This window comes from Columba livia, chromosome 6 (assembly GCF_036013475.1).
Source record: "Columba livia isolate bColLiv1 breed racing homer chromosome 6, bColLiv1.pat.W.v2, whole genome shotgun sequence".
In the NCBI taxonomy this organism is placed as follows: Eukaryota; Metazoa; Chordata; class Aves; order Columbiformes; family Columbidae; genus Columba; species Columba livia.
The window spans coordinates 5683332-5711250 of record NC_088607.1 but is presented as its reverse complement, the minus strand read 5'-3'; the positions used below and the strand labels follow the sequence as shown (position 1 = coordinate 5711250).

Sequence of the window (27919 nt, the reverse complement as noted above, 5' to 3'; positions counted from 1 at the left end):
GATAACCCTTCTCCTAGGAAAGCCACCACTGGAACACAGATGGGGACACCTCTTCCTGAGGCCAAAGGATGCATTTCCCAATGACAAACAGGAGCTGGCGTTATGTGTAGGCTCAATGCGGTAAATATGACAAACAAAGGGGCTGTAGCTAGAAAGGAAAATGGCACTTCCCAAAGGAGTAGATAGAAGTAAATGTGAAAAAAGCCCTTGAAATGATGAAAGACATTAATGGAAAGTGATGGAAAAGGGGAGGTCATATGCACATGGCAGTTGACAGGTGAAAGCTGATTTCCTTTTGGGTTTCTGTTTAGTAACAGATGTGGCAGGAAGTTCCAGCAGAATTAAAAAAAAAAAATCACAGAAACCACACCAGGAGTGTTGAGAGCTGTGGGCAAGACGGTGTCTGTCACAGGAACAAAGGCAATATTTGTATGCTTTGAAAGGGCAACCGTTGACATACATGACAAGTAATATAAAATGGTCCTTTGATTGGAGCCACAGACAGCGTGACAGGTTTCAAAGCCTACAAGACTGCACTAGACCTTTTTTTAAAATATATATAAGGGGTCTCCTAAGTGAAAACGAATCTTGTTTATGGCATCTTAGCCAAGGAGTGCTCCAAGCTGAGGGTCCTTCCACCCCAGCCAGCAGCTCCAGGGACAGGTCAGGGCATCTCCAGCCCCAGCTGAATTAACTGGCTACATGTCACTATTGCACACTGGCTTACAGCAGCAAGGACAGTATTGAATATCACCAGTGCAAAACTGAGCACAAACCAACTAAAACACAACCAGCTTTTAAACAGGGGGAGTCGAAGGGAGATTAGGAGGAGCATGGTCAACCTCCAGGCCCCTTTCCTCACGCAAAGCCCCTTTTCCCGATGGCCAAGATAGGTACAAAATTGAACTAGGAGTGCTGTTGGCTGAAAACCAGCTACATGGCGTAATTCTTGGGCTGTGCCATGATCAATGTCATATGCTGCAGTGCTACTTTAAACATCAGTAGTAGAAACAGTAGAAGCATTAGCAGTGACCAACATCAGAGGCAACAGCAAGATGGTTTTAATTGCCTAGAGCGACATACGATTATATTTAAACATTGTAAGGGACTCTGGCCGGGTGTTTCTCACCACTGCTACACGTCTGTAAGTCTCCAGCTTCAGCGCTACAACCATCTAGTTTATATTTCTGTTTGTCAGACTTAAGAGTATGTGCCCCACATCGTATGCCAGAGAGGGACAGGCAAAACTACAGAGACAGAAGTTTCCCAAACACATTTGGCATAAGGTCAAATAAGTGTAGAGAAGCTTGATCCAGTTAATAATTAATAGCAGATTTTTAAAGTAGGAAAACTCATCCTGTTTGTTATAATTCATTGTTGCAAAATGTGATTATGTTCTGCTGAATTTATGAGGGAAGGCCTCAAAGCTCTGCTTATTTTTCGGTGACAGATGGCTCAGTTTTGTTATGCTCAGCAATAATTTGTGATATAATGAAGAATTTTGTATGATTTATACAAAAGAGTTTACATCTTCATTGTAAATAAACACTGTTCATTTCATGCTATTAAGTCTTGAAAGCTGAACCAAGAAAAATGTGGTTTAAGATGCAGTTTAAAAGCTAGTGAAGATCAAAAGTGATAAATAGTGTGACAATCTTTTTGGAAAGGATGTAAGTCATCATGCTTCCAGGACATAAGATAACCTCTAATTAATGGGGGCTAGTAAGAATTTTTTCCTGTCAGCAAGTTATTCTATAATTGCGTTCTGTAAGGCTTCCTGTACTTTTCTCTGAAGCAGCTGGTATGCTTCTGCAGGATCAGTACGATAAAATCAATAAAACCCCAATCCAGTCCTAAAACTCTGTGAATGTCTTTTTTATGGGAACTTTTCACCCACCCAAGACTGAGCCCTCTTGCTTTGTAAGGCAAAAACTGCTAAATCCTAAGGCAGAAAGAATTATTTGCTTTCATTAGTGATGTCTTCACTTGTGACAGGAAAAACAAACCCCAAATCCTTCAACTCATGTGTTGGCATGTAGGAAGGAAGGTAAAAATCATTTTTTCAGTGACTTCGTCTGGAAAAGCAGTTACTTGTCTTGTTAATATGGACACGCAATACTCATGTATAGTATCCTTCTAATAGGGTGAAATAAATACCTAGAGGTCTTGCGGGTGTGTCTGGGTAAAAGAAATCTAACCCAAACAGTCATCTGAGCTTTGGGGCTGTGTTTAGCAAGCCTTTGCCTTTGTCCTTGTCCTCAACTCTGTTGCTTATAATTTTCCCCCAGTACTTTACTTGTCTTCATCAAAACTACTTTTAGACTAAAATCTCATTTTTGCTATGTAAAAGGTAGGGCTCCATAATAACCGATTTATTGCAACCACAGAGTTCAGAAACAAATTGAGAAAATTGCCCTCTGGAGGTGCCTTTGCCCTTTTATTCATCATACAAAGAAACTAAGGGATTGGCATAGGCTTAGATTGGTCTAGCTTAACTTTAAGCTAATGGCAAGTTGGTGCAATGAATCACATCTTAGGTATCTAACATGTCATTGGAAAGATGTTTTTATTTCTACCTGATAATAGCATATATCTACTTTTTAAAGTACGAAAAGTAGGCATGGGAGAGGGAGCATACCTAAGGACTGATAAAACTGGGGGTATATACATCTTGTTTGGGAAGATGGTCCCCATTTTGCTCAGGGTCTGAGCCAAATAAAAGAAGAATTCACTGGACATGAATGAGCTTTCATTGGTCCTCTAGGCAATCCAACACTTGGACATTTTACTGAGGTGTATTTGCAATTCCTTCCCTCCCCTCTGTCTTCCATCAATGTCAAAACATGAATTATATTGTCTCTTTTTTTTTGCTTGTTTTGACATGCACCAGGAAAAATGAACCTATTCATGCTTCAGAACCCTATGACTTGTAGAGTTTGCACTGATCATCATTTACTAGCTGTGAATAAAGTCTTCAAACCCTATTCTAACCATTACAGCACTAATTATAGTTTCCTTAAGTAAAATGCTCCTGAACTGTAATTACCCATAAGATTATATGCTGGTAGCTACACAATAAACTGTATGACACAATTCTAGCAGGGGGTCTGAGCTCACCCTACTCTCCCAGTCAAACCAATCTGTTTAGACAAAACCACAGTAGTTAGGATTAATGCTGGAAAACCAGCTATGGATTCCCCCAGCCTAAATATCCGCAGAAAACTCATTTTGCATTCCGTATGCACTGCTCAGTTTGCAGTGTTGCTCTCAATTCTCAGCTGATGTAAACAGATGTTGATCTGCTGAATACTGATTTTCATCAGTTCAGGTTTTGGCTCACGCAATACAGAGTTCTCATCCCTTTGTGTTTAAGAAAACACAGGAATTTTGGAGGATAGTTCTAGTAAAAAAGACACTATTGCCTGTGCACTTATAAATGTTCACTGTTCCATTTGCATGCATGAAATAGACACAGTTCAGGGCTGTATCACAGCTTGCCAGAAATAGATGTGTATCAGAGAGAAGATGATGTCTCAGCTTTGTGGTGTGCGCTCTGTATTAATTTCCCATGTCTGGTAGTCAACAATGCCAACACTTAACGGGAGACAGCAATCCCTGGTGCAGCTGCAGTGACCCCTTGGAATTACCCCATGACAACTCTCATCTACTGAGCAGCAAGAGATAAATTAAACAGGACTTGAAATTTGGAACCAGTTCAGGCTTTAGATATGTGGAGGACTGGGGTTAGAGGAGACGTTTTCTTATCATCCTCTGTAAATCCACACTCCCTTCCTGTACATGATCAGGTAGTTTCTTCTAAGGCAAAATACAAGAGCAGCATAAAACAACTCATTCCTGCTTATGTGAATATGATTTTATGTGACAGAAGCAACTGCTCTTTGAATCGAATGTTGTTATTTGCCTCCAGAATGTGGTGGTTTGGATGCATGACATTGACTTCCCAGCTAACACAATTTACTCCCCAATTGCTTTTACAGACAACATTTCAAGCAATTAAGAGCAATTAATAATGAGTTTTCATAACACTAAAAAATACGTCTGTGAAGAGCTTTAAAAAATTGCAATGTAAGATTCTAAAATTCACTTTTGCTTAGATATTAGCTGGGAAAACTATCAGAAAATTCCATTAAATATTTTAAGCTTCCCTATCTACACATAAAAGCCAGTTACCAGAATTGCAAACGTGTTTAAATAGAGACTATTTGTTTTCTTCCCCAAAACAGTATTGGGGGATTTTTATTTTTCCTGTTAAATAATCCACTATTGCTCCACTGCTCAGATGAAAAACATATACATCTATTCTGTCCGTATTCCTATTGAATTCCATATGCCTGATGATGCTGCGGTAGCACCGGAGGATTCTGCCTTCGCTAAGCTCTGCAGAGCACAGCCCCTTGTTTCTTTGAGTAGAATTCAGAAATAAAATTGCATGTGCTGAGGAGTTGCTTGGAATTAAAACACGCTTTGCATATGCACAGAACAGGGGTGGAAAAGGGCAGGATTATGTGCAATTACATGAGAATGAGGCACTAAAGCACTGAAGCTGTAAGTCAGGATCAGTAATTAGCATACGCTGTACTATTCTGCGGTAAGAGGTGCTTCAATTTAAGAGCAAATTAAAAAGTTTGAGGAGAGTGCCTTAAAATTAATAAAGCGTTTCATGATTATAAGGTGGATTTTAATTTAGAAGGCAATTACTGGTATTCTCACATTTCTGAATACTGAGAACCTGAAGACATAATGATTTTCGATCTACATGTGCCTCTATTGTGGTTTTTAATGAGACCAAATTCTAGATTCCAACCATCAGTGTTTGCTCTTGTTTTACAGTCTGCTTGTGTCTTAGAGAGTTCTTGTTACTTCCTAATTTTCATGGATTACAGAAGATTAATTTTATTATATGAGATTAATTTTAAAGAGCAGTGATGATCCCAGGTCTAGGCTCTCACAGACATTGCTGTGACCTTGTTCACATCCATTTAAAGCAAATATTTGGGTTCTGTGGGATTCTGAAAATGCTGTACATTTTCCTCTAGCTACACAATAGATGCAATGTTGAAACCAGTTTTACACAGGCACAACTCTCTCAGTTTTGATGAGCTTCTAGAGTTTCTTTACCAGAGGAAGGGAATAAATACACTGCAGCTTGAAGATATAGCTACAAAAAGAATTCAGAGAGCAAGTCTTCTCTCGTTATTGAAAGTGAAGTGTAAAAATGAATTAAAAATGTATTTTTACATACATACAACCACACATATGGAAGAAAAAATACAGAGAGAAAGAGATTTCTGTTGCCTAGTCGAACCTGTCTTTGCAACCATGACAGTTACTAATAAGCACAACTACAACAGCCATCATTTTGCTCTCACATTAGGACTGAACTAAGTGTACTATGGAGCTGTAAGCCTGGGCTTCTCTTGTCAGGTCTAAAGCTCAGTACCTGGAGCTGTGCACAGGTTTAGCTCTTCGGGAAGATTTGCACATAAGGAGTGGGACAGTATCATCCTGAGCCCAGAACCAGATTTCCAAAAGGCATCAAGCAAGATGTCTTAATACTTTGGAAAATCTAGTCACTCGGGAGCACAAAATCTCTCAGAAATTAGTGAGGTGCATCCATTCACGTCACTCTGTTTCATGTGAATCCCTCTTCTCCAGAGATTTTCACAAGCATTTAAAAGATTAAAATCCAAATAAGAAAAGATGAGAACAAAGTCAGCATTGAATGAGACTAAGAGAAAAGGAAATAGCTGATTTAATTAGGTTTTAAAGGATGATTCAGACCGACATAAATCTCAATGAAAGGACAAAAATAATTACAGGTAACTAATGCCAAGCAATCTAAAGCTAAGGAATTAAGTTAGCCTTGGGCACAGTACATAACACACCCCGTTCTTCCTTCTGTAGATAACGCGGTGCATCCACTAATTTAGATCATGAAGTTTCTTTTCCACATGTAATTATTTTTAATGCTGACATTTCTTTTGCCATTAGGGAAATGGTGTTGATAGCATAACCAAGCAAATCTCTCTAAAACACAGAAGTATTTCTATTTTGTTTTTCCTGGAGCTAAAATGCCACGAGTCAAAACCAAATGGCATTAATCATTCTGCCACTGGATAGATTGCTATAAAATTAGAAAGATATAAACAAGTCTAGATTCCATATTTTTTATTTCTCTGTCTGTGAATCAGTAGCATTCCTCATCCATGGATTTATTTATGATGGTGTCAAAAGCCTAGCTCTTAATTGGCCATTTCTTGTGTCAGAGTTATGGCCAAAATTAAGCTCTGATTTCAAAGAGGTAATTCTTTATTATGGTCTTTTTTGTACCCATACCTTCCAGACTGCATTTCTTTCTGTTATTCAACCGAACATGCTAATACAAGTGTTAGAAGGGTAAATAAATTGTTTTGCCATTGACTGGATTGAGAGTATTGATTTTGTTAAATAATGCATGTTGGTAGTCCAGAAAGAAAAGCACTGTTTCTTGGATCAGATCCTACTCCAGACATTTCCATTTCTTTGGCTTATGAGAGATAACATTGGGGGTTTCTTATGCCTGATTTTACAGGAAAAAAAGATGGAAGTATGAATCAGGTATTACATTTCCGTATCAGACAACCTGCATTTATGTAGGTGGGAAGCAACGAATTATCAGAATTTTAAACGACAACTGGAAAACGGTCATACTCCAATGCAAACATGTAAAATCTGGGACATGTTCATTATGTAAATAAATACTACAGGAGATATTTCATGACTAGGGCTGATTTTTATAATAGTCTTTGTCCCTTTTTATGCTGTTTTTCTTCTTCTCCTTCTATTAAAGCAGAATCCTTAATGTAACACCTCTTAATTCAGCTACCTATATCCAGAAATGTATCCTTAGTTACCCTTTCATGAAGTTATGTATTTCTATTGAAGTAAAATCTGATCTAGAGGAATGATACAAGGAAATAATCTTTTCTATCTTGTCATGAAAAATACAAACCCAAAAATAAGCATGCCAGCCCTTGAAGATACTTAACCACAGTGGAGCAGAATGACCCCCGTTAACAATGAAATGTAGATTCCATTTGATTTTGAATTAACCCTAAAGGGAAGTTTGACTGGGAAAGTGACAAATAAGTGACTCTGAAGTTTTTGAGAAGTGCTGGTTGGGAAATATTTTCTTCTATACTCCTCAAAATGAATGGACAAGTTTCAGCTCCCTGCAGTGGTGGCGTTTGATGTCACAAGAATATCCCCCTGTCCAAATGACAAGTGGGACAGACAGTGAATTGCCTAAAACCAAGAAAGAGGGATATAATTCTCCCACTTAAAAACATGCATAGGGCTCAGGTTTACTTTGTCTGGAATGTCTTGTGGGAGCCATGCAAGTCCCAGCCTTCTTGGTGATTACAGATGTGCTTTACTGCTCCCCTTTATCACACGGCCCCTTCTCCAGCCCCTGGTGTGAAACGTGACCAGAGCTTCACTAAAGTACGAGGGACCTCTCAATACGACCATGCATTGGGTGGTAACTGGTCTGGAGGAGCCTGTGTCCTGCACAGCTGCCTCTGGCCATGGGATGCAGCTGGAGGTGTCACAGCCCCAGAGGGCGCTGGACACTGAACAGGCTCCCCAGGGAGGTGTCACAACCCCAAGCCTGACAGTGTTCGAGAAGAGACTGGACAACATCCTTAGACACATGGTGTGAATTTTGGCCTTGTCCTATACAGGGACTGAAGTTGTACTTGATCCTTGTGGGTCCCTTCCAACTCAGGACATTCTGTGAATCTATTATTGCTTTACCTCTGAACTGTGATACCATCAGGGTTGCCGAGCAGGAAACAAACCAGATCTGCAAATCTCTGGGCTGCCGACCAAGAGTGGGTGATTTTGATATTCACTCCACAGGCTGAGCAGCAGATAAAAGGCAAGAGATCCCTGTGCTTGCACAGCTCCAGGGAAGTCGTTGCTATTCTGGGCTAGAGGAGGCTTTTGAAAAGCTCCAAAGGGAGTCAGGAGCATTATTGCCATTGGCAATCAACAGATTTAGTCCTGGGAGGGCACCCTAAACCATGCTATTATTCATTGCACTGGGATACAGCAGGAAAATTCTGCTGCCTTTGGGCATTCATCAAATTCCCAGCTCTGCAATGCTGCCAATATTCACTGTGCTGCTTGGAGAGATGGTGGAGGTATGTTCCCAATTCCCAGCGAAGGAAAACAGTATGAGAATATCCTAATATGTCATTCTTTCAGACCAGAAGCTATATAATTAAGCAGGTCCATTAAGCTGGCCACTAAATATTAAGTAATGGACTCTATCTCTCTGAAGACCAGTACCTCACACAGTAAAATTAATGGCACTGTGAACCCAGCCATTGCCTGACAGGAGCAGCCAGTTCACAGAGGTGCACTGGGCTATTAGCAAAACCCTCGACCTGTGGAAGTTAATAGAGAAACTTGTATTTTGACCACATAAAAGCCACCTACTTTTAAAATTTAGTCTTTACATCAGCAAATGGAAGCTACATAGAGATGTTTCTCTTGCTTTGCTACGAAGATGATTTTTTAGAGCCCGTCTGCACCAGAATTTAGGCAAAAGCAGAGCAAAATACAAAACCTCAAAATGTGCATATAAATCAATCATACTAAATGTGATCCAAAAAATAATTTTGTGTGTAGTTTTCAAACTCCAGCATTGCATAAACTAAATGCCCTGCAGCACAATTGGACTGACTTGAAGTACAAAGTAAAAGAAATACACACTGGGATGTGTTTCTTGTTGCTGTACTTTTCCTATTTCCTTTAAAAAGTTGTATTATAGCTCATAATAGTTGATAAGTGAAAATTGGAAATGTCACTTAAAAGAGTGAAGTCATTTAATTTCGTGCTGTAGGTTTCTAACATGCGTCTATGGAAATGTTCTCATCTATCCCAGGTACTTTCACCATTTCAAATATTTAAGCAAGGATAGGGCATGCCTGAGAGATGCATGTGAGAGCTTTTTCTGTTAAAGAATTTAACCTCTGAATTTTACAAGCAGAGACTCGATGTCTAGATATGAGTTCTTTGCCTGCTTTTAAGCAAATTTTACTTTAAAGTCATTTGGAAATCTGTGCCCAGGTCTTTATTCTACATGACACTTGGAGTTCTTTTTTATTGACTTAGGCGGCATCTTGCCAAAGTGAAAATGTTTGAAGACAGGCTGCTGGCACGTGAAGAAATGTAAAAAGAACAGAATTATTTTGGGTGGAAATAAAAGAAATGGAACAAAATAAACTTTTCCCCTTTTTATGGTCATGTTTACTTCACAGACAGTAGTAACAGAGCAAATCTAATCTCTGTCATGGGAAGGTGCTGGTGTTTTTGTGCACCCAACACATTTATTAGCTATCCTAATCCTGTGATTCAGCCACATACTCCTGGATGTGCACAATTAGAAAAGCTTTATCTCAGCACCCTTATTTCTCAGACCTCTTCTCTACCTTTAGTTCCTCACACTTGTTTCCTTTCCCTTCATGATCACCCACTTTTTTATTTTTCCCTCTTTGTTTTCCCCTTTACCTCTTTTTCTGCATTTTTGTTGGCTATCTGAAGGTAGGAATTGAGGTCATGAAATATTATAGGATTATTTTTGTTCACCAGTACTTTTAAAGGGCTATTTTAATTTATATATACAAAAAATACAATAAGTTCATACCCCTTTAGTTCTGTTTAAGCAAGAAAACGCAAAATGTTTCAGGAGATTTGTTTTACCAGCTGTCATTCTGACCTCATATAGATTAATAAAATGAATTTCAGCAACCAGGTTAGTGATTCCCCACTCTGATTTTTATACTGTATTGTTCTGAACTCTGGATTTTGGCAGGAGCAAGAGCAATGCAGGGACTTCTCTACTGATCGTGCACCTGCTCTTTATTACCTGGAGCAATGAAACTTTATCTCTGTGGTCACCCTGACCTGGTCCCTAGTTTGTAATGTTTTACACCCTCTGTCAGTGGGAATAAGAGTACAGTAAATGAGCTGATGAGATGTTTTGCAAGAGATGTGCTTTTCTTAGATGGGAGCAATCCCCACTGGCAGATGAAGGCTGCACTCTGCTCCACCTGTGAGACACAAGCTGTTGAAGTGAAAAAGAAACATTTTAGTGACTAAAAGCCTTTTCTTTTTCTCACTAGGATTTTGATGCCCATTGCAGAGGACATGAGCTTAACCCTTTGTTCTCAAATTCAACTGTTGACTCCTAAACAAAAACTTCCTTACATTTAAATCCTTATTGCACTTCTGAATACTGCCATGCACACACTGCTTCAGGAGACTGAGGATTTGAGAGAGAGGAAGGAAGGAGGCCAGCTGAGATGAAGGAGATCCGATGACTTCCCAGCAATGCCAACAATCTCAGCCTATGTTTGCTGAATTTTTCCTTGCATGACCTGAGGTTTGCAAATGCACCAAACCGCAGAGCCACAGTTCAGTTTGCAAAGGCCAGAGCCCAAGATTTAGTATTTACAGTCACAGAAGCAAATATTTTACACATTTCTACTATGCCTTGACTTGGCTTAGGGAAAACAAAATAAACCAAAACAAAACACCAGCTTTCAAGGCAAAATTCAGTCAAATCCATCAAGTCTCACCTGTGTTCAGATTGAAATGAAATTAAACTACTGGTTTCACGTTGTTTTGAAGCAAAATCAAAAGAATCTTTAGTTCCCATCTCAAGAGGTATGAAATCACCTAAAGCTGTATGTCTCTATGGTTAAGATATTTTTGTCATATGGGTTGGTAGGAGTTTCCTCAAGTACCTCTGCACTAAATTATACAGTCTAGCCACATCCTGCCAGAACAAATTTTAAAAGGGTAAAATAAAGACAATTTTTTTCACTGACCACCTCTCTCCCTCTCACCAACTGTTTAGAATGGTGTTTACTTTGGCCCAACAATTCAGGAGCAGTCTCTGATCCCCCTTTCCTCATAAACACACTTCTTCGGGAGAGCAGGAAATGCAGAAACAGTTGCTGTGAAGCTTGAAATAATCCTGATGACACCGATACATTTAAAACCATGTTATGCCCTTCCCAGACAGTCAAGGAAAGATGCTCATCAACCTGTCAAACAGCTCTGCTCAGCAAGGCAGGACTTGTTCAGCTGCGTAAACAGTGGGTACAGAAACCTGAATGTGGAACTAAAAGAACCTATGGCCCAGTGATGGATCAGAAGTGGACACAGGAAGATCTGATAGCAGAACAAAGTTATGACAGGATAAGGGGTGATGGTTTCAAACTGAAGGAGGGGAGACTCACGATAGACATGAGGAAGAAATTTTTTACGCTGAGAGTGGTAATATACTGGAAAAATTTGCCCAGAGAGGTGGTGGATGAACCATCCCTGGAGACATCCCAGGCCAGGCTGGACAGGGCTCTGAGCAACCCGAGCTGGTGAAGATGTCCCTGCTCATGGCAGAGGCTGGACTAGAACAGCTTGGAAGGTCCCTACCAACCCAAACCATTCTATGAACAAAGCACTTTACACTGACCTAGTTACACTGCTTGGTGAATGGCTTCTTCTGAAATGAAGTACTTGTGATCAACAGAAAGAAGTATAACTGCATTTCCTGAAAAAACGCTCAACATCTCTGCAGCACCTCTTGTGGACAATGCTGATGGACTGAGACCGGCTGACCATGCCCTCAGGTCAGGGATGAAGGTGGTAGCATGCTATCTGAGATAAACACTGAGGAGAAATTCTGACCACATGCATCCAAAGATAGGATAAAAATGCAGTGAGAAAAGAAAAATCCAATGGGGTGAAATCTAATGGGACTTCTGCCTAACAGAAATATTTTCAATGCTCTTGTGCTGGAGTTTATGCTTCAGCAATAGCGTGCTGTCTGTGCTATATTATGTGGTGACGGTGAGTGTTCATCCAGGAGTAAATCCTTGACTAGCGAGGTCTAAAAATTAATACAAAAGTTTATTTCATAAAAAAATAATACTTCAAGATCTAAACCTAAAGGATTTATAGACAACAGAAATCAGAACAACTCTGTCAGTCATTTTGGATCAGTTTAACCAAAAATAACACCTCAAAAAGAGCTTTTCTGTTTTTCCTTTTCTTTCCAAAATGAAAACATTCAGTTTAAAATTAACTTGTTTTGACTGAGCAATACAAAGGCAAAACATGAAAACAAAATAGTCTGCATTTGGCACCCATGTTTCTAGCCAAAACTCCTGTAAATATTTCCTGAGCTTATGTGCTTATTCCTCCTGGATTTGGGAGGCAGGCTCAAGGAGGTTCGCCTTCTCGAGCTCTGAACGAGCTCCTACAGCAGTGGTTGCTGGCGGAAAAACAAACTGGACATACTGTACACAGGCACCCAGCCAACAGTCCCTGGAAAATGAAAATAATATTTTTTGGGGGGAATACACGCAATCCATGTGCACAGAACTTATTAATTCTGCAAGCACCCTCTTTAGAGATTAGATGGTAAAATGTGTGTAGAGAGAATGGAAGGAAATAGGGCTTGCTGTTAAGTACATAATTTGCAATGTACCAAAGAATAACACCCACACTACCAGTCCTATTTAGAAGCTTCTGGAGTAAAAAAAACTTCTTTAGTGAGTTGTGAAGTTCATGGTGCATTTAATGCTATTTTTGACTGCTGGTACTGGTTCCTGGCAGGTTCAGATTCAATCAGGACACTTTCAACACCATGTGGATCACACTCATCTTCCACACAGCAGGACAGGAGGACCTAGGAGATGGTCCTAAGAAGAGCTGCAATGAATAGATGTGTGTTCACACCAAAATGAGTGTGGAGTTATAGGGATATTGGCTCATTTGTTCTTCAGAACATGAATGCGCTGTCCTTGCTTCCTAAGCATTTACTGAGTTGAGATACTTTAATGGATTTTTAGAGTTGGGTCTGTGTCTCTACCTTGTTTGTGCTGCTGAAGCCCCTGATCTGATGGGTGACCATGGAGATATGCGGGTTGCCTTCGCAAACTACTCGTTTTATGGGTAGCAACTAAATGGTGTCACATCCCTGGAGGCATGTATATTATAAATCTCACATCCCAGACGTGGTTCTTGCATCTAAGTATGCAGAGTCCTCCTGGCCCTGGTAAGCACCATGGAAAAAAGAACAATTTGCACTTTCCTCATTGATGCATTCTGATTTTTTTATTTAACCAAAACAGTCCACTTCCTCCCTTCCTTCTTCCTCTCTTGCTCCCGTCTCCTTTCTCTCTCTCTCTCTCTCTCTCCACCATCCCTTACTCCCTCTCTGCCTCTTTTTGTTCCCTCCCTGTAGATCAGTTTTGATTCCCTGAGACTTTAAGGGGTGGAGACCGGTTAACGCCACCTTGCTGCAATAATGTCAGCGCAGTTATATCACTATGTAAGTACAGAGAAGAGTTTCACCCTGCAAGGTACATAGTGCCATAAAATCTGATTAACATTAATAGGATCAAGGAAGATCAGTGTCTTTTTAAGATTGGAATTCATGCCCTTACAACTGTAGCCTTAGGATTTTGATAGAAAAATGAAAGACTGAAAGTGTAATGACTTCTGTGATGATTCTTTTGTTTAAGTCAGTGACACCTAATAGCCCAAGGAAGAATGAAAACTACATTGTAATGAGAAATCCTTTATCATATAAGACAGAGGAAGAGGAAATAAACCTTCTTTAAGTAAAAGAACCATGGAAATAGAAAAAAACAAAACAAAACAAGCAAAACAAAACAACAACAACAAATACCAAACAACAACAACAAAAACAAACAAACCAAACAAACAAACAACTCCCAAAGTATGTGATTTCCTGGGAGAAAAACAAACAATTTGCTTATTTGTTTGCTGGGACATCACGATTTTTAAAAGAAGGGCTAATTGTATCATTTTACATTCTAACATGGATTAGTTCTCTGCGTTGTAATCCTGCACAGTTAATTCCTGTAACATGACAGAAATGGAAGGGTTCATTCTTACAGAGACCTAGTTATGTGTAGAGATTTTTTGCCCAGGGACTGATAAAAAGTAAACTGAATATGCAATGAATAAATGAAATTGAAGAAAGGTCTTTTGTTCTTTTGACTAATCTTTACATCAAATCTTTTTTTTCCAAGAAGCGGATGTAGCATCAGTTACAGGCCTATCTGAATATTCTCACATTTTTGTGGAAGAGCCAAAGAATATACAGTTTACAGAAATCTCGAGAACTGCTTCAGGTGAGATGACAGATACAGCAACAACTTTCTACCCTGAGTTCCCCCTCTGACTGACAGCCTAACCAAGCAAAGCAACACGTGAAACAAAACAAAACAAAGCAACAGATGTATTCACAGCTGCTCTTTGTATTCAAGAAGAGACTGCGGCAAGAAATGCTGGCTAGTCAACACTAAAACTCCCACTGCATTAAGACACGGTTTCACTCACTACATGAAGTGTAATCTAAGCTTTCGTACTGTAGTAACAAAAATATTTATTATCAGCTCAAAAAATCTAAAAAAAACCAACCAACCAATCAACCAACCAAAACACCTTTCTGTAGAATGAGTAGAGTTTCATTCAAAATATCAAATCCACAATTCTTACAGCTTGCACTAGAGGTGTTGAGCTCCAGAATTCATCTAGGTCCACTTCAGCTGCTGGCTAGGTGAGCTCCCACTTTTGCTTTTCTCTTTGTGGAGATATTGAAGTGACTTTCCTTTATCAAACCAGTCATTTTTCATGCTATATGGAAATTTTCTAGCTTGGAGATTTCTAGCCTCATGCCTAGTTTTGTGATGATAAGGCAGTGGTTTGAAAAATTATTGGGTAGATTGATGGATGAAGAGATGTGCAGGCATGGGATTGTAAAAACTGTTTTAGGGAGCTGGGATAGATTTCCTTAAACAAACTTTCATCCAGAGGCTGGAATCCAAGGCCTCTCTCTCCCTGCTGAGTGGTTCTTTGCCTGTAGCAAATATTTTTTTTCCAGGCATGAATTTGGAATCCACAAACATCACAGTTTATGTTGTATTCATGGCTGGGTTACTCAATTCAGGACACTTCAATGCATAAAAAGAAATACTGCCTCCTAATTTTAGCCTCAGCATAAAATTCTGGTGTAGGTTGCAGGTTTGCACCCCGCCTGGAAAGTACCGAGACTTCTTGCAAGAAGCCAAGACATGGAGCTACAAAACAGCTCTACAGTGAATGGTGAATTAGATGAGAGCTTTTTAAGGTTTTCTTATTTCTGTATAAACTTGCTTTTTTTGGCCCAACTGCTGCAGAGCAGTGAAATGTGGTTAGACAAGAGCACATGAGCAGTTAAGTTGCTTACCTGGCTCCAATGAGGAATGAGCTTTAGGAACTGCAACCTTTAAATCTAAAAATATGAACGTTTTCTTACAAGAAAAACATGACTTAGTGTCTAAGTGATATGGTGTAAAGGATTTGTGATAACAATTTGTTTTATAGAAAGAATGGCATTGCCAGTAACTATAAGGGACTTAGAAACATTGAATTTTAGCTTGTTCCCAAGTGCTCTTTAATGTATCCAGGAGGCATCATTTGTCGAATGAAGTCTCTTTCATACATTACAAAATTTTCCTCTAGGTAACCTTTACTCAGTTATAGTTGGGAGTTGAACACTGGGCAAGGCTGGTTTGTTTAGCAGCAAGATATGGAATTTACTTGTTTTCTTGGCATAAATTCCTTCTACAGGAATGTCGGTCTCATGTAAGTAAACAGTAGATGACACTTCTAGAATGTTTCAGGTTTTTCTCTCATTTTTGATCAGTTTTGTGATGTAAAATTTGCTAGCTGTTTCTGAAAATTTGGCTGTTTCATGGAGAGGCACTGCACAAAGTTACCATCACTATCATAAATATTCACTATCATAAATATGGTTTTAGTGCTTTCCAAAGAGGAACAAAAAGGTCACTTTTCACCTATAGTTTGCAAACTGCATTAGCTGAACATTTCAGTAGTGGGAGCAGCCTCCCACTGTGATGACCCAGTGACTGAAAACCCTACAAGTTCTTCAGTCCAGTTAAGATGCCAGCCTGCAGGACATACTTAATCCAAGCTTAACTGAACAGGCCCTTTGGAGGGATAAGCGTTATGCCTGTTTTACAGAATGGGTTAAACAGGACTCTCTAGGCAACAAGACCATCTCTCCTCTGAGAACGGGGGTATAAAAGACCTCTTGTCTCACTGTCATTTTATGTGCCTGCTGGCTTAATTTCTCTCTGGCTGGTAGAAAAGACCACCCACCATGTGGCACACGGCCACTATTTTTGTGGTAACTATGATAATATCGATGTATTGTGGTTCTGTCACTGGCTTCGCAGCAGGAGTGGAGAACTGTCCTGTTCCCGTAGAGCTTGATCCAAAGCCTACTGAAGATGATGGGAGTAGCTCTGTTGACCTCAGCAGGTTTTGGAGCAAGTCTTTAAGAAAATTACAGGATGATGGTGAAGAACAAGCTTACAGAACCCTTGACTTGCAACATAGATAGGTTAAAGGCTTTTGCTAAACCAAATAATCATTTTAAATCAACCTCCATTAGAAAAATAGGAAAAATTAAATGCTTGCCATATGGTGAAAATATGTTAAGCTTCAAAGAAGAAGAAATAATTAAGTACAACTATGAAAAGTTTTTTTAGGTTTGGATAGTATGCCAGTTTCAAGATTATAAAACATACGTACATAATCCTATTAAAGCCCGTCTGAAAAAAAGAAAAAAGGAGTCCTTTGAATAATGCAAACTCTTAGGTCACATATTTCACCTGTATATTTATTTTCATTCAAGACTGCTATAATCAAAAAACTTGGTAAGAAGCTGTGTAGCCTTCAATGTACATCAGCTATTTCAATTTCTTCTACAGGTAATGTCAACATGAACCAGCCTTTGAAGATGAAGGAATGAAAATTGAAAAACAAATAAATATACTCAGAAAGAGTGGGTTACTCTATAATCAAAAGGAATATTAAACCCGAAGCTGCATCAAGGACCTCATGAAGAAAATACCCTTCTCTGGAAGCTCATCCCTGTGCTATGCTAAGAAGGGTCTGACAGAAGTGATGGACTCGGAAGTTTTTCTCACCAGGTTTCAAGCACAGCAGTTTCTGAAGGTATGAGCACATTTGCACTACATCTTTGTACTGAAGCTGGCACAGACTTTCTGGGTAAAAAAGAGGCAGCTTTCGGTTGTCTTTGGTTTCTGCTCCTTTGCCCTGCCATGAAAAACTCATGCATTTTCCACCATGGCACTGGCGCTGTGGACAGATGCAGAAACACCCAAATGCACAAAGGCTTGAGATGCAGGAGACACCCCAGAGCAGGGAGATGCTGCTGTGCAACGTGTGCTTCTGGCTTGCAGCCACCCCAGTTCACACCCAGGCTATCTTTAATTCTTTTGCTACAGCTTTAAATCAGATAAGGTCACGCTGGCATATGCCTGCTTTACTTGCCTATTTCTTCCATATCTACACTGCCTAGCATGGTGATTGCTGAAATCAAGGCAACAAAAAGAAAAAACATGAGCCTCTCACTCCCTTTCCAGTTCTATTTTTCTCACAAAGAAAACTGATACACCAGATAAAGGAGCTTTATGAATGATTCTGGTATAAATACTGTAAATACTGCACCAAAGTGCAGTCGCACACACTAAATACCCACTTAAACCCCCCTCCCTAAAATCTCTCTGTAGTGAGTAATCAGACATGTAAATACTCCTGGAAAACCTAATGCAAAGGGCAAAGAAAAATGGCTACATAAATTGTTCTTGCCCAGACATGAAGTGCTATCTTACAGTCCCAGATCTTTGAGTCACTACTTGACCAGCACAAGAGCTCCTACACTTCAGATCTTACAGTGAGTGGATGGTCACATCTGATGGTGGAGAGGATTTGTAGCACTGTGCAAGACTTCAAATGTTTTCTTACAAGGTTGCTTTTAAAGCAGGACCTTTTTAGTCTTACATACATATTTTTTTGCAGCGGTAAAAACCAAACATGATGCTTACCACTTATCCTTTCTCCTTGATTATTCCTGTTATTTATTTCCACAGGGTGGTGCAGAGACACCTCAAACAGAGCACTATTACTCTAATATATCTGAGCAAGATACAAAAATGTCAGTTCTGTCCCATACACTACAAACTAATTTCTCATTTGCACTGAAAGATTCACCTTTCTTTTATGTTATCTGCAGAAATGAAAAGCATGGCTATTTTCCAAACTTCTAGATAAGCTACTGTCTGCTGAATTTCAGTCTTCCCCTTTTACGTAGTCTCATGGTCTCATATAGGCTGGAAAAGACCTTTAAGATCATCAAATCCAGACGTAAAGCTAACACTGCCAAGACCACCTTTAACCCATGTCCCCAAGCACCACATCTACACATCTTTTAAACCCCTCCAGGGATGGTGACTCTACCACTCCCCTGGGCAGCCTGTTCCAATGCCCAAAAACCCTTTCTTTTTCCTAATATCTAATCTAATCTTCTCCTGGTGCAATGTTTTTGAACTTTTATCCCATAATAAATAGACCTCAAGATAAAGCTGTCTCTTCCTTATTTATTCCTAGCAGCTCTGTCAGTAACTCCATCACTAAGGCTGCATTGCTGCCACTGCTTTTCCTGGGGTTTGGGTCTGTGTTGATTTAAGCTAAGACGTTTGCACAGAAGCACATCCTCTCTGCTGAGGCCAATGGACTTAGGCCAGCTTGTCCTGGCTGGGGAAAACCTGCCCTTTGCAGCTGTACCCAGAGTTTCTTCCAGAGGAGTCTCTTTGAGCACACTCGGTGCTCTTTGGATTAAAGTGACTGCAGAAGTGCAAAGTCTTATCATTTATTATTGCTGCTAAATAACAGCACTGACAGCTAAGAAAATCCTCCAGGAAAGAGCATCTGTGCATCTCTCCCTCAGCATGCACCAAACAAAGAGCTGCTCTGTTTTTCCCAGCAGCACAAAAAGTCAAGTTCCTAAAAGCTCAGTCAAAATTTTGGCTTTACAAAAGGAATTTTCAAACGTGTCTGTCGAATATTCATTTGGGTGGTCTCCCTCCCACAGGATGTACAGTGCTAGCTGGTTTGTTTATAAGAGTAAGTGCAATCACAAAGCTTGTGTACATGCTGTTGTTTTGAGGTTTGTTTTTTTTTTTATGAAGAAAAATGCATTGTAACTGGAAATTCCTTTCCTTGCAAAAAGACATCAATTAATTATATAAAAATTATTATTTCAAAGAACTTAGGACATTTCCTCCAGTAAAGAAAACAGTAACTTAGTTTATTGTTCTCTTTGGGTAAATATGGGGTCAATATATTCTCCTCTTTGACAACATTAGACACAAACATTTACATGGTAAACTGTATCAGCTTCAGTAGAAGAAATAAAATCTGCTGTTGAAGAGAACATAAGAGAACATAAGCTATAAAGATTACAAAACAGCACAGAAGCTTTATCATTTTATAACAAAATCTTGCATTCTTTTATAATCTTAACATCAACATCAGTGTTTAATCTGTTTGCTGATACCAGCTTTCATACACAGCAATTTCCTTCAATCTGTTTGGAGCTGAGTATTTTGCACAAGGACTAATACTCTGTCTGTATAAAATGACACACAGAATACCAAACACAGACTCAATCAGGAAGTGTAGGATAAACTAAAATATTAGTTGACTGTTGCAACCTACGTGTTTCATACCATTAGGTTTTCTTATTCATAGAAACCTTACAAGTGCAAACTCTCCATATGCAGTGTGTAGGACCATGTTTTCCAGAGAGGTGAAAAAAGCTACCCTTTTTTATGTTGTCCTTTGTGATTAGTAACATCAAGCTGTATTCACTCAGGAATACTTGATCTTCATAGCTGTACTTGGAAAAATCTCTGAACAAAATGTCACTATGCTCTCGGATGGAGAAATGCTTGTAGAAATGTCAGTCCGTGATCACAATTGTACTGAACAACAGCTTTCCCATAAGGGTTAAAGAAGCTGTAATAAGATCTGGCTAAATCCTATGACACCCTATTAATTGGCCCCTTCTGTGGATGGTCAGCACAGGTCAGATGAATTTTGTAAGGTCATACAACAAATAAGGATACGATTTGAGAGTTTCAGCTAACCACTTCACTGTGATTTAATCCCTAGCAAAGCAGAAGATCAGCCTGTTTTTTGGGGGGAAATTCATGTGTGTCTGCTCCAGTTCCCATTTTGCTTCACTAGCTGTTTAGAATAAGAAAAGAACACCATGAGTTTCTAGATAAAATATGTAAACTACTGACCTAACTACATGAAACCATGTCTCAGGGAATCAGCAGATTAGAGGAAAAAAGAGACAAAAATTGACATTAGCAGCCAAAAATGGATGGCAATTAGGAGTAAAGACTAAATAAAGCTAAGTTAGAAGAAGAAAATGTGCTGACATTCTAGACTACTGCTATTATTTCCCACAGACTCCACTGTTGGTGGGAAACTCCTGCATTTGCTTATAAATGCATTCTCCAGTAACCTAAATAATACAGACAGTAAACACTGAAATCCATTGTTTCTCTGAGGATGAAAACATCTAAGAAAAGGTGCTAAATATGGCTGCTATTTTCTTCTTTTTACAAGAAGTGAGAATAATTTAACTTTGCTTTGAGGAAAAAAAAAGTTTTGAAAAATTGTTTTTAAGTGAGTGGTTCATTTCAGAGCTGGTCTCTAAACAAAGAGTCCCGGTAATGCCCTGGGTTTCACATGCTACTAACAAGATACTCCCCATAGTTGGCACAATTACCTGTGTCTCCAACAAGGAACAAGACCTGTAGCCCTTATGCAGCTGTGCTGTATTGAAGCAACCAGAAATCGTAGACAGATACAGAATGTGTCTTGTTTTATAATGGAAAAGCCATACAAATAAGGTAGAAACTAAGATGGCTAACTTCACCTAGGGGTTTGGAGGCTGAATTAGGACTGAGTCTTTCTCTTAATGGAGGAGGAACATGTATTTATGCTCAAGAGCAGCTTCCATTAATGGTAAGAGACACTAGAAATATTTTCTCCTAAAATATAACCTAGAACCACATTAAAAAAAACAACCAGCCAAACCTCTTAAGTAGTGCACTACAAAGCATTCAACAATGAGATTTGGGGATCAGAATAGAAAGTTATATGAAAATAGCTCAATACTCAGGAGCTATTGAAAAAAGAAAACAATGGTAGGATGTTAGGGAAGGAATAAGAGAACAAAACAAAAAAGAACATATTTAGGTCAGCTTACCAATCTATAGTGTGTGTGAATCTTGAATGCTATCTGTAGTTTTAGTGACTCCCTGTCTCAGAAAGGATAAAACAGAAGAGAAAGGGTCTGCACAGACAGATCAGGATGGTTCAACCTGGAAAACAGAACCGAATGGCAGTGCAAGAGTATATCTTCAGGAGGCTGGATACCCATTGTTGTTCTCTGTTCATGGAATTAAGCAAACGGGTAACAAGTCGAGAGGAAAAGCTTCTCCATGCTGTGTGTGGGTCTGCTGTGGAAGCCCTTGCACCCAGATGTCAAAAGTCTTCATGTGTTAAAAAAGTGGCTGTTTGAATTCAGAGCAAAAAAGAAAAAATCAGAGGAGGGCTCAGGAAAGACCAAAGGAACTAGATCTGATTTCTGGGAAGTCCCTAGGCATCAAATTTTTGGAAGCTAGGAAAGTACTTCTAAGAAGTACTACCACAGCCTTGTTCTGCTAATTGTCTTTTCCTTCAGCCATAGTCTGAGACAAGGTACTGGGTTAACTGGACCCATAACCTGCTACAGCTGCTCTTGTGTTACGTTAGATTCCCTTGTGTCCTGTAGCAACCACCTCAACTGCCTGCATAAAGAAGTCACATTAAAATAATTTCATGTATCATATATTTTTAAACTGAAATGTAACAGTTGCAAATATAGGGCAACATAAAATGATACTCTGGGTTTTACTGTCCAGTATTCTTCACACAGCAGCGATCACAGAATTATCTGCAAAAATGTGTCATGATGGAAGGATGGCAATATCCAGACATAGGAATTCAGTTTGGAAAATGATCTACATAGATCATCAATTTCAGTCCCCTAATATTCTAAGGACTATGTCATATAATACCTTTTATAAACTGTTCAGGCTTCATTATGGTTAAATTTATTGGCCTCCATTTTTCCTGGAAGGCTGTTCCAGAACTTCACTGCTCTGCTGATTAGAAGCCTTTTAATTTCCAAGTGAAATTTAATATGACAAGTTTATACTGTTCTGGAGAAGTGTTCCAGTTGCTCTCCATGCATATATCACAGAGCAAATACCAACAAGGGAAAAGAGCAATTCAAGTTAAAAACAATAATAGCACCAAGGTGTTTCTGGCCAAGCAGTTTCCTCCAATTTTAGAAGCAGATCCCACTGCAACCTTTACTTCTTTGGTAATAAGCTATTCAATCTGTTCTGATCAGCTCTGGTTTATATCTAAAAATGCATATTAACCTCTCTCCAACTAATGAATCACCAAGCCTGTCATAACTCTAATGAACAGATTTCTTTCCGAGGGTGTTGATAATCACTTGTTTTTCCTGCCTTGAATCACACTGTAACTGTAAGGACATCTCCAGAGAGTTTATCTATGGAGATTGAACTGGAGACCTCTGGATCTGAAAAACACGAGTGTTTCCATTTGCAGCTTGAAGAGCAGCTGTGTTAGCTCAAAGGGAAGCACACTCACACGCTTCTGTATATGTGACCTGCTGGAGGGGTTCAGCCTGCATATTTTTTTGGTGAGGGTTGTCCCAAGACTTGGCTGCTTGGCCAGAGTCGTGCAACTTCTATTTTGTGACTGATTCAAGTCAGACACTTTTTGTGGGACAAGGACTGTGCCTTCTTTGTACAGAAACCTTTGATCACTACAAAAATATAATTGTAAGTGGTTCTTGCAGCTCATTTGCTTGGATTTAGAAACCGTGTCTTTGTTGTAGGCACTTGGGATGTTCCTCCAAGCGTAGTAAAGAGAGATGGGTGGCTTCATGATTCCCCATGCAGAAGGCGGCTCAGAACAGGCTATCATCAGACACTTTCTGGAAATAACTATGAGTTAATGACTTCTAATTATAGCATGTTGGTCTCTTCTTCCAAGTACCAAATGATAGGACAAGAGGAAATGACCTCAAGTTGCATCAGGGAAGGTTTAGATTAGATATTAGGAGAAAATTCTTCCTGGAAAGGGTTGTCAGGCATTGGAACAGGCTGCCCAGGGCAGCAGTGGAGTCACCATCCCTTGAGGGGTTGAACAGAAATGGAGATGAGGCTGTTAGGAATGTGCTCTAGTGCTAGATTCAGGTTACAGTTGGACTTGATGATCTTAAGGGTCTCTTCCAACCAAAATTATTCTATCATTCTAGGAATTTACAAAACATATACCAGGCTATTTACTGTGTGTTATTTCAAATGAAACCCCAGATTATACAACATTTTCAGGCTAATGGAGTAAAACAGAATAGTTACAGTTTTCTTACAATGAGGTTCAATAATTCATGATTTTTAATCCTGTTTCTAGTAACGATTAAAGGCAAACAATTTTGGAGGTGATACACATTTCAGTCCCACTTTGGCACAGGAGAATAACAACTTGCAGAACTAAGAAAACATAGTTGTTATCAGAATCCTCTCTATCTCACAACAATTACATTTGTTCCCTCACCCGCTTTCAAATCTCACTTTCTGCCACTTGTACTTCATTTCTATCCCGCAGTTCTATCAGTCCTACAAACCCATTCTACTTTGTTTTACTCTTTTGCAGATGGTGGCTGGACTTAGTCCTGCAGGACAGTGAACCAGGCTGTGAGAGATTTCCCCAAAGACAAGATTTGGGGATGGTGATACACTGAAATAACATCACGATGTCATCCCTCTCCCATTATCAATGCATGGAATGAGTGTGATCAGGGCTTATGATAAATCTTTCCCTCCTCCTTAGTTGAGCTGAAAATAGTTTAGTGACCTCTGAAGCTGTGACACATCATTTCTATGGTGTCACAGGGAAGGTGACCAGATATCCTGCACATTTCATCTGTCTGACAGTCACAAGCACCTTTTGCATTGGGGTTCTTCCCTTTTGTTGGTGTGTAAAAGCAGCATTTCACTTCACAGCCTCACCCAACAGAGGAGGCTACAAGCCTCCTTGTTTCCTATTTCGGCACAAAAATAAACGTTACCTACAGTAATGGTAGTTGCAGGCGACTTTCAACCTTCTCCTAGAGAGAGGTTTTTCTAGGCTCAGCCCCTGATCCTGAGAGAAGTAGATTATAGCAGTGTCTTTCATTAGCTAAGCTAAGGGAATAAGAATAGGCAAGTGCTACCAATTATATTTCAACACAAAGCAGTACCCACTTAAGCACAAACTAAAGGCCACAACTCCACTGTTAACAGGGGTGTTCTCACGGAAAAGCTTTGAACGCACTGGGAACATTAAAGAGAAGATGTCTCGCATGTGCAATTACTCAACACATCTTTAAAACTGCAAACACTTGTTCACATGTGGTGAAAATTAGAGCTGTGAGCACTTGGGAAAAAAAAGTCCCACCTGGAAGGCATGCTCTTTTCTACTTAGGAATTTTATAGGAGCTCTCAGAGCTTGTTGGTCCAGTGAGAGCTCAGCCGAAGTCAATGGAGGAAACTGTGAGAGAAGAGAAAGAAAATGCAGAGAAATGTGCTATTTTTGTCCTAAGCTCAACAAGTTTTTGACTCTCCTAGTCTGGTCCACCCCTCACAAAAAACGTATTAGAAAAAAAAAAATACATGCATCTCTAGGTCTAAATGTAAATATTGTCAGTTCCTTGACTTCCTTCTCTACTGGCTTGAAATGGTGCGGATTTTTCAAGCTTTTCCACCCTCTCCTACAGGTGGGTTTGCTCAGCACCATTCAGCAGGTCTGAGCTGCTCTAGGAAGAAAGGAGCAGGATCCAATAATTCTCTGAGAAATAATTTCTTCTGTGTCACATAAGGTATAAATTTGGTCATGATTTGGTCCAATAGTGACAAGGAGCTAATATCCACCTTGGACAGGTACCACAGCGGGCACCAAGCAGTACCTATAGCTCACATTCAGAATATTATTTCCACAGGACATAAAAATTAATCAGGAATCTAAGACAAGACCACAGCCTTATAATAGATCCTCCAGACCATCTTTAAATACATCAAGAAATGGAGTTATCTGCCAATCTGCTAGGATACTATGTCATGCCTAATAGCTATCGCTGTAACTTTTCTGACTTCCATTACAGTGTTTCCCCACTATATGTCTCCTGCTACCATTTCCTTATTTCACATCACGTATTAAATATTCTGTATGTTCCTTATAGTGTGTTGTCTCTCTACGTTTTGATTTAAGTGCTGAAAGTAAGCTAAGGACACCAAACAGCATGAAAAAAACATTTGACTGTTCCAATTACCCTTTTCCCAATTCAGCTCTAGAAACTTGGGCTTAGGTGTCCTAGCAGACATCTAAAAGAACACACCTAAAACAGGAAACCATCTGTATTCCATCAAATGGAGACACCTTTATTTCACTGACTATTTGAACTGGAAAATATTTTGGGACTGGAGACAGAGTTATTTAAATAGTCATGAAAGCGAAGACTTCCATTTTCCTGTAGCAAAACAAAAAAGTAAAACTGTCCATGATGAAATCATACATTTGATTCCTTTTTCTAGATGTTGTTCAATATCCACTGCTTGAAACAAAGAGCCTATTTCTAGTGTTAGCAGTCAGATGTTTTCTGTAGAAAAGCATTAATTGGGTAGAGACACCAAGCTCTCAGGTCTGGCAGATAGTTGCACGTTAGAGATGCACAGATTACAGGATGAACTTTTTCCCCACGTCTCTTCCATGTACATATGCTGACAAATTCATGAGAGCATCCAGTTCAGTTGGATTTACTACCACATACAAAATGACACTTTAAGAAGCCTCTTAAGCTTTTTGAAAACTTTGTAAGGAAGTAAAAAGCTATATGGAGCTTAGTTGAGATGAAGATAGGCGTTTTGAGCCAAAAATGATGGAAAGTGTTGACAGTTTAAAGAAAGAAGGAAGTTGGAGAGCAGACAATTATCCCTTAAGTTTTCCTTAGGGACTCATTGCAGTCTAGATAGCAATATCTGTCTAGCATTGGTCTTCCTTTCTCTCCTCTAATGACAGAATGCTGATAGCCAGACATCATTCCAAACACATTTACTTGTAATATAATAAAGTTGGAATAGCATCTGTGGCAGATAGAGGTAATTTGGTGGGCTGTGTTAGCCAGAGAATCTAAAAGTATTGTTCCTGTTGAATATTTGCAGTCTGGAGCAGCGTGGGCAATAACCACAGTGACAGAGGACCTCTAACAGCTGTCATCAAACTACACGACTTGCATATTTCAACTAATTAAGTGACAAAAAAGTTAAGTTCTGTACTATTACTTTTCCACAGTCTGTCACTATTTAATATTTAATACACGGTATAGCGGATTTAGGTTTATAAGAGCCAGATACTGAGGGCTCATTTGCAAGGTAACATGACACAAATGTTTGTCCCACATGAAAATGCACTTGTACGAGTAAAAAAAGGCCATACCAGGTTCTTGGGAAACAGCAGATCCCAAATACAAGCTTTTTTATCTGAGATGTCAATATACAAAGAACAGTTTTAAGCATCGATTCTTTACTATGGAAATTTCAAAAGTGATGACATACAGAAGGAGTCATGTTACTTCCCCTGAGACTTGTTTGTAATGCCAATTTACCAAATGATATGGCAATTACATTGAGTTGGGTCACACACAAAACATGTTCTTGAATGTGGGTATATTGCAAACAGCTGTTGCTAGTATTAAGAAAAATTTGTATTGCTGAAAAATACATCCCAGTTAAAACTGAACACTTACAGTCTTTAAAAATTAAATAAGAAAATCAGTGTAATTCAGAAATGCTGCACACAGACAAGGGACCTCTGTGTTTGTGCATTCATCAATTTTACAAGTTTTAGATGTAAATATATCACAAGACTTGATATTATGCAATGCCAGGAGAAATCCCATGCCTAACCAGCAACAACTTTTTTTTCCATGTGACATTTACTCTGAAGGTTGTGGTTCAGAAGCAAATATCAGTCCCACTGGAAGATTTTGGAAGCATATCTCTGCAAAATAAATTGCACCAAGAAAGTTTTGTTCCTCCGTCTTTGTAAGAACCTTAGAAATAGATGTTTCAAAATAAAAACCAGCATCTGCATCAGCAGTGGTCACATTTCATTGCTTTTATTTCTCTGCTGTGCCCCAGTAATTCTTCCTCTCCTTCCCAGGACATGAACTGCTGCACAAGCCCTGTCACGACAAGCAGCATGGGCTAAGTAAGGTTGGGCTAGGTAACATTGAGCTAAGGCTTGTCACATGGCTTCATCCTGCCTTGGGTATGTATATCAGGAAGACACTGTGCCTCTTAGCATGCTATAAATTTTCTTCTTCAGGATACTACATGATCCCTGGCATTCATAAACTTAAATTAGAGGATTATCCGTAATTTATTACCAAAGAACAGAGCACTCCAGATACTTTGTGCTGGTTCAGAACAGTTACACCAGGAAGGGATAGCTGTTTTTTTAACACTGAGAGCAGTCTATCCAGTGGGCCAGGGAGCCCAAATCACTGCTACTATTGCTAAATTACTATTGTGCAAACCTATGGAATACCTTTGACAAAATATTTAATGGCTTAAAAACAAATGTACTGTAAAGAGGTTTTTAAATTATATTTTCACCAATTTCCTAATTTATTCTCTGAACTATTTATTCAAACCCCACTGGAATAATTCAGTACTTGAGTTTAGAATTGCTGCCAACATCCCACCTGAGCACCACCTCGTACTGCTGTGCTGGTGGCATTTCATTC

The 27919-nt window shown here is 39.3% G+C and overlaps 1 long non-coding RNA gene across 20 annotated transcripts in view; it reads left to right on the top strand.

Annotated features, from left to right (window-relative positions):
• Nucleotides 1–27269, top strand: part of LOC110361046 (uncharacterized) — an 80577-nt gene extending 53308 nt beyond the window's left edge. For 17 of the 20 annotated variants that reach the window (XR_010473394.1, XR_010473393.1, XR_010473405.1 and 14 more), the window contains 3 exons: nt 10191–14237; nt 16884–17130; nt 23791–27269. This is a non-coding gene — a long non-coding RNA (uncharacterized LOC110361046). Of the gene's footprint in view, nt 1–17; nt 9637–10190; nt 14238–16883; nt 17131–23790 lie in introns of those variants that run through there. The other 3 variants (XR_010473388.1, XR_010473386.1, XR_010473399.1) reach the window with 3 other exon arrangements.
• The last annotated feature ends 650 nt before the right edge of the window (nt 27270–27919 follow it).